General features: G+C 39.4%; 1 protein-coding gene across 5 annotated transcripts in view; it reads right to left on the bottom strand.

The window, feature by feature from the left end:
- foxp1b (forkhead box P1b) overlaps window positions 1-14,188 on the bottom strand; it is a 166,560-nt gene that overhangs the window by 120,035 nt on the left and 32,337 nt on the right. For all 5 annotated transcript variants that reach the window (XM_058087447.1, XM_058087454.1, XM_058087405.1 and 2 more), the window contains one exon: window positions 10,891-10,934. The gene's annotated coding sequence lies outside the window, so the exon portion shown is untranslated. The remainder of the gene's footprint in view (window positions 1-10,890; window positions 10,935-14,188) is intronic.

Raw genomic sequence — 14,188 nt, 5'->3', positions numbered from 1 at the left:
TGCAACAAATAAAGCCATCTATCATGAAGAAAGAACAGTGGAACCTCAGAAAGTGTGTGTTCCGGTTAGCATGTTTTTTTTATTCATGTTGAAAATTTACGCCACAATTTTGCCTCGGTTTACATAAACGCCCTTGTTAGTATACAATACAATAATACAATATGTGTTATTAATTGTTTTCAGCATGTAAAACTAGAAATGTGAAAGTATAAAAACATTTTTCGTGTTAACATTTTGGACTTTCTGGAACGGATCAACTGATTTACATTTGTTTTTTATGGAAAAAATGTATTCGGTCAGAGTATGTTTTGGTTAGAGTCCTTCTGGAACAGATTCATGACAAAAGTATGTAATGTAAAAGTATAAAAAAATGTTTTGTGTTAACATTTTGGGCTTTTTGGAACAGATTAACTGATTTACATTTGTTCTTATTGAAAAAATGTATTCGGTCAGAGTACGTTTTGGTTAGAGACCTTCTGGAACAGATTCATGACAAAAGTATGTAATGTAAAAGTATAAAAAAAAAATGTTTTGTGTTAACATTTTGGGCTTTTTGGAACAGATTAACTGATTTACATTTGTTCTTATTGAAAAAATGTATTCGGTCAGAGTATGTTTTGGTTAGAGACCTTCCGGAACAGATTAATGACGCTAACCAAGGTTTCGCTGTAATTCCATGTACATATGGCTCTAGAGAAAGATGTCAATGACCAATTCAAATCTTCCCGACGTTCTCCAACATACTGTACATCTTTCATCCATATTTTACACGCATTCAAATCATCAGGTCGAGGCGAGGGAGAAGGGGAAAGGGGGAATATGGGTGGAGGGGCATTGGGCGAAGAGACAGAGGGAGAAACTGAGGGGTCAGAGGGAGTACGAGAGAACAGAGAGCACTAGTGAGACCTCTGGCAAATAAACATGGTATTAAGTTTCAAAGACGGAGGGGGGGTGGGGGTGGGGGGGCACAAGCATTCCATTGTTGAAGTCAATTATCAGTGGAAAATAATAACAACAGATGGATCCAGAGCAGGCAACTTGTGCCGGAGCACCCTGGCGCTGGTGAGCAGATGATGAAATGTGAGAGTACTATTGGGGGGGCGTGGGGGGGGGGGGGTGCAGTGTATGTATTACACCAATACACATCATACACCAGATGTAAACCCAACTGGTTTGTTGTTTGCTGAGGATATTCCCCATTTCTGCCAAATGGCTTCTTCGGTTCGAAAGGTTACGTTGCGGAGTTCCCCTGTTTATGTCTGTGGTGGGCGTGTCCCCTGGGAGTGGTCACAATAGGGTTGCGGTGGTTGGGGCCGGGCGTGGCTGGTGAACAACCGTCGTCCTGTTCATTCGCCGGCTCATTAGTGGCCGTTCTTCCCACGGAATGAGACAGTCTTTGGGGGAAGATGTTGAAACGATGTTAGAATAAACGATGGTTGTAATCTGACTCATTTGTGCGTGTAAACGAATCAATAATATTAAGTAATGATGATTTACTGATCGATACCCCTACGTGGGGTATGTGCCCAACTGAGCGCCAATGAAAATTATCCTGGAATTTCTTTTTCTATCAAATCCGTACTCATCCCACATGACCTGCAACGGGATTTTTATGAGATCATCATCATCAGAGGGATTCAGATTCAAAGAAGCTCTTCATTCATAGATTTCTCATATCTGACACCGACTGACAGGCGGCACAGGGGGCTGGAACCCTAAAACCAATCTGTTTCTGTGGGTCTTGTCAAGGGTGGGAGATGTCTGTAGATACCACAATGAAATATATCCTCTCTTTTCAAAAAGAAAAGAAAGGTTTTTCATTTCATTAACTCCGGTCCGAAGTATAATTATCTCCCTATAGGCCTTAATCACCAATCGACATGACGGAAGGAAAAAAAAAAGAAGTTTCTACTTCAGTCATTAAAGCTTTTTTTGTTCTTTTTTTTCATCAAATATGTTTAAGATGAATTATCAAGTAATGCACAAATGTATGAGGTGGATGATGAAGAAGATAAAAGATGATGTACATACAGTCGAGCATCTATTTGTTTATAACCTTTAAGTTGCCAGTGGTTCGAAATAGTGGCCAAGAGCACACAATATCACTAATCGTTTACTCTGTTTCTACTCAACTCTATTTTTATTTATTTTTTCTCTACTGTAAAGCATTTTTGAGTACTCTGAAAAGCGCTATACAAATAAAATGTATTATTATTATTAATAATAATACAAAATTATAGTGAATGAAATGAGGCAGGGCATTAACACTTCAATTCGGACCTTTTTTTTCCCCCCTACTGTAACCGCGCTCCTTTTAAAAGGATAGAACAAGAGGGTTATATAAATAATGGGAAAAAATGTCAAGATTTAATTAGCTTTTGGGAATTAATTGCCATTAGCAAATTCCATCAAGTAAGGGTGAGACATTTTACGGGTTAAAAAAATCTTTATTTTTTTTGGACAATGAGGAGACAAAAGGTTTTCAAACAGGAAGTGACAGGCCATCAGCCATTTTAGTGCACTGACACCGAGGTCGAGTTAATTAGACTATTGTCATTTTAATCCGCCAGCTTGGCGGCCATCACCTCCTAAAAGAGCCAAAGGACTTAAAACGGCTGAGGGGTTTGTGTGTGTGTGTGTGTGTGTGTGTGTGTGTGTGTGCATGTACAGTACATGCGTATGTGTGCCGGGCTGGAGGTGTCACCCATCTACGGGTTATGGAGTACGGTCTGCTTTTCTCACATGCTTAGAACATTAATGAGCTGGAGACACACCGAGGAAACAAAAGGAGCCTGGAGGATCACCAAGGGGAAACTACTCGCCTCTGACTCATGTCTCTGTTCACTTGAACTCATTTAAATATCAAATATTTGAAATAATTTGTTTCTCCCTTCCTATCAGGTCTTTCGTGGGTGTTTTAATGCGGTTCATCACTGGCATTAGCATCGGAAACAATTACACTAGGTGCTGCCATTGTTGTGCAATAACTGATTTGTCCATTTCAATAGTTCATGAATACATGAATAATTGTTTAAAAGTGTGTAAATAGCCCATAGCCTAAACAGATTATTAGTAAAAAATTATAATTATTTCAGCAAATTTAGCCTTATGACGGGTACGGACGCAAAGTAGTGTTACCATTCATCAAGTCGTTTGTAAGCATTATTTGAGTTTGCAACTTGACTTTGAAGCAGGCGCTTCAAATTAGCAAGGTTGTTGGACGTTAGCAACAAGGAAAATGTTTTAACTTTTTTTAACTTGGCTGCTGGACATCGTTCCGTGCAGTTGTGGACGAAGTTAGAGGTTTGTGAGCAGTTTAAGTGGATAAATGGTGAATGGGCTTCCACTTGATTCACCTCCTGATGAGTTGCTCAACAATACGTCCGAGAATCAAACCAGCAAATCTTAAGGTTGGGAGACAACCAATCGACCAGCTAAAGGAGCACAGTTCATTTTTCTGGCACTCGGGGGTGTGACCAACCACAGTAGAGTGGGCGTTCCATGGTGGAATACATTAAAACAGACCGTTTTCGCCGGAATCACGAAATCCAAAGAAATATAACTGAATAGGTGCAGATTCTGGAAGACCTAAAACGCTTTCTGTGCTGGTTATTGTGTGTAGCTGCTCTACAGGGGTCCGCAACTCAATACAAAGGGACGAAAAATGAGAATAATAATCCCCTTTAAGAGTATCTGCATCTGCAATCCAAACACTTGCATTAGGTTGGACTTGACTGTATACTGCCATATTTTACTGTTTATATTCATAACTTCCTAAGTTCACAAGTTCTTCAAATGAGTCATTAATATTTCACCAGGACTTCAAATTAATCTGTACAGAAATTATCCTTTTTAAATAATTGAATGTATATATGAATAATTCAATGAAAAGGAATATTGAGCCAAGATGAGGTTAAAAAAAATGAGACATGGTAAATGAAACATCTTTAAAATGGTACCGCCATATCTTGTCATAGCATAGAATAAAAAAAAAAGAAAACATTACTGCTGCAAAAAACGTCTTTAGGTGTACTTTTGTCCAGCAGTACCAATATGTGACTATGTTTTTCTAGACATTTTTTATAATAATTTTCATCAACGCATGCACATTCACATATGCCTTTGTCTTCTTAATTCCCTACTTCAAACCACCAAACAGTTGTATGCAAATACTGAAATCCATAATGCATTATATTGTTAGGTAGGGGCATTTCAATATTCAAATTGTGTGTTTTAGATCCTGACATTACCATTTAAATTTACATGTACGTCATATGGTAAATGTAGACAATTTTATTTTCCACATGAAAGGTAGAAGGCAAGGTAGAGTGAAAGTGTTATTTCACGCAGACGTGTACTTCCCATGCGTACGTGCTGGGACACTTTGTGGCTTAGCTAAATATGTCCCGCCCACATGCAAAATTAAAGTGGAAAAGCTGATAAAATGAAATAGGCGTATTTTGGAGCATTATTACCATAAGAGCAACTTCAGCCATGCTGTTATATAAAGATACGTGTGGGAACAGTCAGTCTTTTGTAAATATCGATACACTGGAATGCTATAGAATGGTATATACAATAATATAGTATAGTATATGGTATAGTGTAAATGTTGGGATTCAAATATATTTGGGATTTTCTTTCAATTACACAATGTCAAAATAATACACACATGCTGAAATACACGCAATCAAAACGGAATCTTCAAGAGACAGATTTTCAGAATTAAAAAAAAAAAAAAAACACATCTATTATTATCATCGAGTATTTGTCTCCTCCTCCAACGCCATAAAGTTACTCTTTTGGAATTTGATGCCAAACATGGGACATTGAAAGGCGGAAGAAAGTTCTATTTTCTGATGGTTGTGCAGGAGCGTCAAACGGCACATGGCAATGCGGAGAGCATCGCTCGTGACTAAAATCCCTCGTCTGTGTGGTGATGACTTGACCAAGGACTTCCTCCAGAGGAATAACCTCAAACTTGTTGGTCACCTTGTGTCTTCCCCTGATCCAAATCCGATTGAGAACATTTGGGAATGGGTGGCAAGGGAAGTCCCAGACAAAGGAAGCATCTTTACCACCTGGAGCGACACTCCCACTCGCCTCCTGGAATCACTGGCATCATGGTCTTAAAAGTTCTGGGCAGCTGATTAAGTCTACTTCAGTCAGGTTGAGGTCTACTTCTTCCTTGGTTGACGCCTTCTTAGTCTATGATGATAAAACCTGTCTTCACCGTGACAGTGACGCCGGTGTTCCATCACATCGATTTCCAGGTCATGGCAGGCTTGAGCCTTGGTGGTCCCCAAATTGTTCCTGGATGAGCCAACCTCCTTGCAGGCAGAAATTGCTCATTCATTCATTCGTTTTCTACCGTTTTTTTCCTCACGAGGGTCGCAGGGGTACACCCTGGACTGTCTATCCCAGCTGTCTTCGGGCGAGAGGCGGGGTACACCCTGGACTGGTCGCCAGCCAATCACAGGGCACATATAGACAAACAACCAGTCACACTAAAACTTCATACCTATGGACAATTTGGAGTCGCTAATTAACCGAAACCGGAGTACCCGGAGAAAACCCACGCATGCACGGGGAGAACATGCAAACTCCACACAGAGGGTGGAATTGAACCCTGGTCTCCTAGCTGTGAGGTCTGCACGCTAACCACTCGACCGCCATGCCACCCCAGAAATTGCTCTTAAAATAAAATACAAAAAATATATATTTTTCTATGTTTATATTATGCTTTCTTCTGGTGTGGATTCAAAGTACATTTGCACTGAAAGAGAGTATTGAAAAGGACATCGCCCTTGGCTTTTGTGTCATTGGAAGCCTACCTGTCACATGGCTGATACGAAGCTATTTGAAAACAGCGTGAGCGCGTGCGATGCGAGCTAAAGAAAGCACCCGGGATGACAAAGTGACTTGAAGTGTCAAAGCAGCCAAACAGCCTTGTCCTCTTCCAGAAAGGGAAGCTGGGAGCAGCGGAGCGGCTGCCTCGTCTCATCTGCTGGCAGCGTTCTCTGTCTCCTTGCCTCATCATAACCGCACCCACGTCTGATCGTGTGCACGACTCTGTGGTCCGACGCTGTTTTGATTTCAGCCCGAGTGACACATCTGTTGCCCGTCATGTTTTGTTGTGCTTATCCGTGTGCTCCAACAGTGCAACCCCGGCCAATGTGCTTCCTAGTGCCCCCCCCACATCATCTGCGTATACAATCATTCAACAGAACTACAGAATGGAAGCGTTCATTATAAAAAAAAACACTATCATTCAGGATATGCTGCATATAACCCATAAACGTTGCATGTAGCGTTCGAATAAAAAGGCTTGGCTCTTTTAATCAAACCTCACATTGTCGTCAGGAAGCCGACTATGGCTAATTAGATCATACATTTATGACTTGGACATGCAGGATCAGCAAAAGCCAACCGCAATGTGTGGCTCGGGGTGAAGAAAGATGAGCACACACAGTAAAGGCCAGGAATGTTACTTTTTTTTTTTTTTTTGCATCTCCTTCAGTGTCCAATCAATATTTAGTTCTAACGCAGATATGGCTAGTTCATATATGAAGTTTATTTACGTTGTTCAATCAAATGGATTACTGCTCATGCAACACATGCATATATATACCAGATTTTCTGGACTATAAGTCACACAAGGCCAAAATTGCATAATTGGGTAGAAAAAAAAAACATAAAAAAGGTCACACTGGAGTATAAGTCGCATTTTTTGCGGGTAATTTATTTCATAAACTACTAAACCAAAACAGATATTACGTCCTCTTGGAAGGCAAGTTCTAACAATAAATTAATACGTGTAAGATATGCTAACACAATGGTTATTCAGCTACACGAAAAATAAACATGAACAGAAAAGGTGTCCAGTGTTTATGTAACATAAACAGTTTTTTCATTTATAAGTCGCTCTGGAGTATGCATACTTAGGTAAAAAAAAAAAAAAACTACATAAGTCGCACTGGAATATAAGTTGCATTTTTTGCGGGTAATTTATTTCACAAACTAAACACACAAAAAGTAAACATAAACAGAAAAGGTGTCCAGTGTTTATGTAATATAAACAGCTTTTTCATTTATAAGTCGCTCTGGAGTATAAGTCACAGGAACAGCCAACCTACGAAAAAAAGTGCGACTTATAGTCCGGAAAAAACAGTATATATACGTATATATACCGTATTCTGGACTATAAGTTGCTCCGGAGTATAAGTCGCACATGGCCGACAATGCATAATTAGTTAGAAAAAACATACATAAGTCGCTCTGGAGTATAAGTCGCAGGAACAGCCAACCTACGAAAAAAAGTGTGACTTATAGTCCGGAAAAAACAGTATATATACGTATATGTATACCATATTCTGGACTATAAGTTGCTCCGGAGTATAAGTCGCACATAGCCAAAAATGCATAATTAGTTAGAAAAAAACATACATAAGTCGCGCTGGAGTATAAGTCGCATTTTTTATGGGTAATTTATTTGACAAACTACTTGACGAAGGCAAGTTATAACAATAAAACAATAGCGAACAAGCTGAATAGGTGTAAGATATGCTAACACAATGGTTATTCAGCTAAACGAAAAATAAACATGAACAGAAAAGGTGTCCAGTGTTTATGTAACATAAACAGTATTTTCATGTATAAGTCGCTCTGGAGTATAAGTCGCAGGAACAGCCAACCTATGAAAAAAGTGCGACCTATAGTCCAAAAAATACGGGGTATATATATATATATATATATATATATGTCTCATTTGCATTGTCAAATAGCACAACTGTCATACTTTCCGTTTTCTATATATTATTTTAATAACCTCAATAACCTTTGAAGGATCAGTGTCTGCAGTTTCACATTACAGCGTCTCTGTCATGAAATAAACTGGAGAGGTAAAAAAAAAAAAAAAAAAAAGAGTCGGGGTGGTTTACACCATGAGTGAACACCGTGACTGCCGTCTCGACCGGCCTCGTCAGACCACAAGTCAACACGTAGACGCACCGGCACGGCAGGGAGGCACATCGCCGTTACGGGGCTCTGATATGTTCTTAAAAAAGGGGATCATTTCCCTAAGCCTTGCATCCAAGGATCACTCTGGCCTTCATTAGCCTGGATCTGACATGGATGTGAACAACATGTTAGTTTGCCACATGAACGCCGCCCCTCCTCCCGGCTTGAATGCAATTCCCTTTCCGTCTTTCTGAGGCGTGCACAGCAAATTCCTCTGGATATATCACAGGTTGTTAGCATTCCAGAGAGAATTTTACATGGGTGTACACTTAGGTCTTAATTAGGGACACTATTTGATCATCAGCAGCTGGGCTTTATTAAAAGTATGGCTTCACATCACCCTCCGGTCCCCTCGGCTCAGAGCTCACGCAGACAGAGGATAACAAGAATATGAATATTCACATCTGATACGTGGGATCCCTGCTAGGGATTTATATGGCCGAGCAAAGGACTCTATACGTTTGAAAATAATTTGGTTATTGGTATATACTGGGGAACGTCGGTTGGCGTGTTTTTCGGGGAACGTTTGGTCCACAGGTTGATGGTTTCTATGTATTTGTATGACACAATGTCGTACTAGCGTGCTAATAGAGGGAAACAGGAACTGGAAGTCAGCTCTGTTTGTTTTTCCCGTTCATTTCTCATGTACAGTAAACCTCGGATATATCGGAAATTCGCTCACAACGGACAGATAAAAAAGAACCGATTTTTCTGTAATGCATTTCCAATAAAAATTCATTGCATATATCGGATTTTTTTTATAACGGATTTCGCCGATTTCGGACCAAATCTCCAGTCCCGTTCCAATGCATTTCCATTAAATTTCCCTCGCATATATCGGATGGCCACATCGTGGCGCTCCGATTCGCCGAATCGTGACAGGCCGCTATACGACGTCATTTGCAGCGTTTGCAGCGTTGCCTGCGCGTCCAGGTACATTGGAAACATAGTCAAGGAAGTGCCTTTTTATAACGAATAAAATCTGATTTACGCATATACCGGATATAAATCCGATATATGCGTAAAACGGACATTTTCCGGTATACGCATATAACGGATTTCGCTTATATCGGACAAAACCAGTGGGAACAATTGAATCCGATATATCCGAGGTTTACTGTATATGCATTTTAAAGTGGTTTCAGCATGTAAAACTACGATTGTAAAACTATTGAAAATATTTTGTGTGTAAACGTTATTGGCTTTCTGGAACAGATTCATTGGATTTACATTATTTCTTATGGGAAAAATGAATTCCCATACAGAACATTTAGGTTAGAGGACCTATAAAGATGGCAAACAGAGTGATATCTCTTGTCAGTCAGACTGTATAGAATAGAAAAGATAAGGTTTGGGTCATGGAGCCAATTTGAACGTATTTGAACACAAACAATTCAGCTCCAAATGTCAAAATTGTAAATAGTTCCTGGTGTTATATTTCTAAATAGTTTGTTATAAATGTTATAAATATATCTTTTCACGCAACAATGTTTTTTTTCCCCTGATATTTTACTGAAACATACAGCTGATTACTACAGAATGGAAAAAGGTAGAAACAAATGTTTTTTTCGTGATGAAAGACGAGGGTCTAATCTTTCTTGTGGTAGGTTCCATGTTTATATTCCCTAGAACACTAAATTATGTCTGCCTTGGAAAAAAAATCATCATCAAAAATGGCTGTACTGAGTGAAAATGGCCGGGATTGAATAAGTTCATAATGAGCAAGTTGAGCCCGTCAACACAAACGAGCAAATATGACGAATTTATTGCAAAGTGGGAGCAACATAAAAGGCGTCAAAACGACGTAGTTTCAGTTAAAGTTGGATATTTGGGAACCCATTCATGATGCTAACTGTACGTGACTGAATCTGGAAAGTTCCGATTAATCGATTAATCATTTGGTTCATCAAATAGTTGTTGATTAACTGCATAATCGATCATTCATTGATTAATTGTGGCAGGCTAAAAATAATCTATTGTCTTAGAATAAGATCCGCAACTATGACATAATGAAATTCCAAACACTCTAACTGTATACTGATTATTACTCTCTTTTGTGTTTCTTTTAAATACGAATCATTTTCCAGATAAAGACGACAAAAAGTCCTTTATTGCCCACCACCCACTCGTGTATTTACAAGCAGTTATTTAGAAGTGATCCATGCAAGTATCAGACTAGCATTTTAATATGTTTTTTCACTTACAGTCGGTCCTACAAAAGCACAAAACTCGATGACCGTTGACCCAAAAATAAAGAAAAAACATCATCTCTCCAAGGTTAACAGGAAGTGCAAAACAAACTATGTTTAAGGTGAAGTCTTCCTGGCATGAAAGTTAGTCATTTGTGTTTACACTACACGGCTGGGCTTTGAAATTGTTTTGCGGTGTGGGAGTCCGTGCAGGGTCATTGTTTGTTTTGGACATGTTTATACGCCACACAAGGAGTAATGACATCTGGGATGGGTAGCGAATGCAGCACGTGGATGACCGATTCTCTTAAAGCACTCGGCGACTGGATATGTTCTTATTCCAATGTATTGAACGCAATCTATTGTCAATTGGTTGTAGACAATAATAACTTTTTGAGAAGGCGCAGAAATATTAAAATAAGGTTGACCAGAAAAATCGGAATTTCAAGCCACATCTTTAAAATCCCACAGTTTTCCTCTGATACCTTGGAATGGTAACGTTCATAAAAAGACACAACAACCTCGTACTTTTCCCCAGTGGTTGTCTTCACAGGAGGTCACTTTGCTGCTTAGTTATCACTGTCCATTTCATAGAAGCAGATCCTTTCACATGTTCAAGAACACCATCTTAAAAGCAGTATATGTGTAAAGTAGCTACAGTACTACAGTAATGTCTACTTACCGTGATATCAGGCTCCACAGGATGTTACCACTGGGGTCTCCTGGCTGGACGGGTGAGCAGCAGACGAGAAAAGCAGAAGAAACACAAAAACAGAAACATTTTTATGTCTTAGTCAATTAATCATGAGCTTCTGTTTTGATTAATCAAGCAATCGGTCGGGCGCCACACAGACCAAATCGATATGAACCAAACACAAACAGTCGTTTGTATGAACGAGTGAATAATATTAGGTCTGCTTTCATGGATGGCGAAATAAATTACAATATTCACATGAGAGAAACTAAAATCGGAGAATATTTGGATTTTTCGATAAAAAACAATTAACTGAATACCGAAATAGTTATTTTAGTTTGTAGTCATTTGAAATTTCAGTGGTACCTTGGTTTTGGTGACTAATTCACAGTCTATAAGCAAGATTATAGCACTTATATAATATATAACTAATATTTAAATACATTAGACCAGGGGTGCTCACACTTTTTCAGCATGCGAGCTACTTTTAAAATGACCGAGTCAAAATGATCTACCCACTACAAAAATGCAAAACATCTATTTATTTTCAAATGTATTGAGGATTATTTGTACGTACAATGTATGTTGATGTACCTTACATAACCAAATGAGCCAATATTGCAAAACACACATAATTAACTATTAACATTTTTTGTAATTACCTCCACATTACTCCACATTTCCCTTCTTTGGTACTGCGATGGTAGAATGGCATATGAGGCAAACGCACTTCGAAAAAGACATTGTGGAAAAAAAAGTCCACCTCCCATTCCGTATGGAAGTGATATGTTTTTGCCTTTTTACTTGGTCCAGCTCCTTCACTCATTTTAGTGACCATAAACTTTAGCGAGGGCTTAAAATCTGACGCAATTCGCCGACTAGCTTAGCACTTTGCATCGTTGTTTACGCATGAGCGGTGACCTAAAGGTCAAAATTCAGGTGTCATCTGACTGGTTGTCCTGTATGTCAATCAAGTAACGGGGATGGATGATAGGCTGACATCGTAAGTTCTGCTGCACTTAGAGACGTTGTTTGATTTGATTGGTCGCCCGAAGGGCAACATTCAGTTGTCATCTGAATGGCTGCCCTGTATATCAATCAAGTGACGGCATTGATGCTGGGATGATATTTTTTTAATGTCACGCCGCGATCGACCAGCGATCGACCAGTACCACCTCCGCGATCGACCGGTAGATCGCGATCGACTTAATGAGCACCCCTGCATTAGACTACAATTTACATTCGCTCAAATAAATAAAAACTAAATAAATAAAAATAAATAAAAACAGAACCAACACAGAAAAAACTCTCACACACACACAGTTCCCAGATCGTAAGGAAAACACCGGAATAAGTCCCTAGACCCGGTTTGTGAGCGTGCACGTGTACAGAGTACATTGTGAGACTAATAACGCTGGGACACAAAACAGGTCACTTTCAAATTATGATCCATTAAAGCTGATTTAATAAACAGCTTTTCCCATGACCAACACCAGCATAGACACACGCACACACCGCAACGGGAACTCCCTTGATTAAACAAATAATGACACATTCCAAAAACTGTAAACGAGTCCAAATTAATTTGTGCTTGACTCTAATTGCATTTAAACACTGTTCCTCCCTAACCTTGGCTCGTGTACTTTTTAATTACTGCTTTCTGAAGACAAGGTCACTACAGTGTTGATAAAAATAATGATAAAAACAGCTTGGGAATCGAATACTAAATGAAACTTTAGCATTTACTCATAGATTAATCAGCACCGCAACAAATAGGGTCATCAAAGCCATCTGGAGGGGACTGGGACCTTGGTTTCTGTAGTCCGGGTTTTGTAGGATTCAGTTTCCGATGACAATGATTGCTAAAATTAAAATTAAAATTTCAGTATACTTTCTCGGTTATCGTACGGCCAAACCGTCCACTCAACAACTTCGTTGATTAAAACAAAGCATCCACATGTTGGTGACCGACTACCATGGATAGATCCCATCCAGGGAATCCTTCCATCATCTTTACAATGAGTGTCTGGGAGTCGTTTATTTGCTCGTAGACGTTCATCTGTCTCCTTTCTTCCTCCTCATGAGCACACTTCCCTGATGATGTTTCCCGGTACCATTCCCATTCCCATTCAACAAATCACCTTCATCCAACCTTTCCTCCCTCCACTCATCGGAGTTCACCAAAAAGTCTTCAATTTCAAAGTCATGTGACATGTTAATTTATGCATTTCTGTGTTTAAAAATATAATAATTATCTGTAAAATGTGTTTTTGGTAAGGCTGCAAAGATTATTAGAAGAATGTGAGTACCTTGATTACAAAAAAAAATGTAATGATTTTTTCCTGCTTTGAAGAATCGCTTAAGTCACCAACGCATGACCGTCATCCGCACAGAGGACGAAGAACGAAGCGGGTGTTTAAAGACGCAGGCAGATTGAAGAGGCTGGAGCAATTGCCCCCCCCCCAAGGGATATATTTTTTTGCATGTATGAATACCGTACAGACTGGACTTGAAACTGAAACCAACAAAATAAAATACCATAAAACGGGGTTACACGGGACAATTTTCGGGGTAATAAGGGACAATTTTCGGGATTTTTTTTTTTTAGTTTTTTGAACGATTTGTTCAAGAATATATGCTTCTTTGAAAAAAAAACAACACAAAGCAGCTTCCTGTTTAACATGAAAAGGCAGAATTACATTTCAAACATTTACCCCAAAATTGTCCCTTATAACATTGTTTTACGGTACTATAAATGTGTACATGTTGGCAGGTCTGCATTCAATTAAAAGCTTCTTGAATTAATGCATTATTGCTTCTTTATTTCATTCATTCATTTTCTACCGCTTTTTCCTCACGAGGGTCGCGGGGGGTGCTGGAGCCGATCCCACCTGTCTTCGGGCGAGAGGCGGGGTACACCCTGGACTGGTCGCCAGCCAATCACAAGATTAGACTCTTAGATCTTTCATCAAAAAAAGAGCTTTTCTACCTTTTATGAGCAGTAGGACATAGGTAAGTTTCAGGAAAATATCAGTTCCCAACAAAAAGGAGGAGAAAAACCTCCACCCATTTTCTATGCCACTTATCCTCACTAGGGTGTATACTGGAGTCTATCCCAGTTGTCTTTAGCGAGAGTCGGGGTAAACCCTGGACTGGTGGCCAGCCAATCACAGGGCACATATAGACAAACAACCATTCACACTCACATTCATACCTATGGACAATTTGGAGTGGCCAATTAACCTAGCATGTTTTTGGAATGTGGGAGGAAACCGGAGTACCCGGA

This window comes from Doryrhamphus excisus, chromosome 1 (assembly GCF_030265055.1).
Source record: "Doryrhamphus excisus isolate RoL2022-K1 chromosome 1, RoL_Dexc_1.0, whole genome shotgun sequence".
Classification (NCBI taxonomy): Eukaryota; Metazoa; Chordata; class Actinopteri; order Syngnathiformes; family Syngnathidae; genus Doryrhamphus; species Doryrhamphus excisus.
This window is presented reverse-complemented; position numbering and strand designations above follow the sequence as displayed.